A 1,387-nucleotide genomic window follows, 5' to 3' on the forward strand; every position below is an offset into this window, starting at 1 on the left:
AAAGGGAGTAAGCCCAAAGCTTTGCAAAAAGCTTCAAACTTCTCACGTTGCAAAGCCTTTGTGAAAAGATCTGCAAGGTTGTCCTATGTTGGCACATAAGCCAAGTTAATCTCTCCTACTGAGAGTCTCTCCCTGACATAGCGATAATGTACCTCAATGTGCTTTGTACGAGCATGAAATACTAGATTTCTTACAACTGCCAGTGCGCTCTGACTGTTAGTGTAGATGGTGGTGGCAGCATCTTGTCCAACACCCAGATGAGCTGCAAGGCGTCTGAGCCAAACACACTCAATTGTAGCTGTGAAAGTTGCCATGTACTCAGCTTCACAACTAGAAGTGGCCATTGTAGGCTGCTTCTTACTCAACAATGATACATAAGAGCTACCAAGCATGAATCAAAAATTGCTAGTGGACACGTGTGTGTCATAACAACCAACCCAACCAGAATCTGAAAAAGCATGCAAATCTGGAACCAATGATCCCCCCTTGGTATAAAACAATCTAAGGTGTGTAGTGCCACTCAAGTAACAAAAGATCCGCTTAACTGCTTACCAATGCTTAGAAACTAGGCAATGCATAAACTTGCTTATTTGTGAGACTGCAAACTGAATATTTAGCCTCGTAATGCATAAATAAATAAGACAACCAATTGCCTACTACTGATAGAGGGTAACATCAACAAAGTAGTCTCCAACATCATGAAGACTAAGCTTCAAACCTATTTCCATATAGGAGTAGCAATAGGTTTGCAATCCTTAAGACCAAATTTGCGTAGCAAAGTCTCAATGTACTTTGTTTAACATAAAGCATAACCTCCATCACATTGCTTAAACTGAATGCTCAAATAATGATGTAAGAGGCCCAAATTTGGCATCTCAAGAGCTTAATTCAATTTAGCCTTAAAATCAACAATATTCATCTTGTTTGGACCAGTGCATGTCATCAACATAAAGAACAAGTATCAAAAGTACATCATCCACATGCTTGACATTCAAAGTGCTTTCTATTACAAAAACCATGTGCAATGAAATATGCATGAATCTTCTCATACCAAGCACGAGGTGCTTGCTTTAAACCATACAATGCTTTCTTTATTTAACTTGCACACTTTGTTCTCTTGCTCTTTCTGAACAAAACCATGAGGCTGTGTTACATACACTTCCTCATGCAAGTCAATATTTAGAAACGCAGTCTTAATGTCCAACCGATGTACATTCAAACCATGATGAGCTGCCAATGCACACATGCTACGAAGTCTCTTTATAGTCAATGCCCTTTTCTTGAATGAAACTTATGTCATGGAGGAGAAGCCCTATGTGCACTATATCTACCAAAGCTTTGTGGATGGACCCAGGAAGAAGGGGCCTATACTTTGCAACCCCCAATT

The 1,387-nt window shown here is 39.7% G+C and overlaps 1 pseudogene; it reads right to left on the reverse strand.

Moving 5' to 3' along the window:
• The window catches only part of LOC147621733 (secreted RxLR effector protein 161-like), a 738-nt pseudogene extending 10 nt beyond the window's left edge, over window positions 1-728 (reverse strand).
• Between the last annotated feature and the right edge of the window lie 659 nt (window positions 729-1,387).

The sequence above is a fragment of the Cibotium barometz genome, chromosome 29, assembly GCF_041138505.1.
Source record: "Cibotium barometz isolate CiBa-2024 chromosome 29, ASM4113850v1, whole genome shotgun sequence".
Lineage (NCBI taxonomy): Eukaryota > Viridiplantae > Streptophyta > Polypodiopsida > Cyatheales > Cibotiaceae > Cibotium > Cibotium barometz.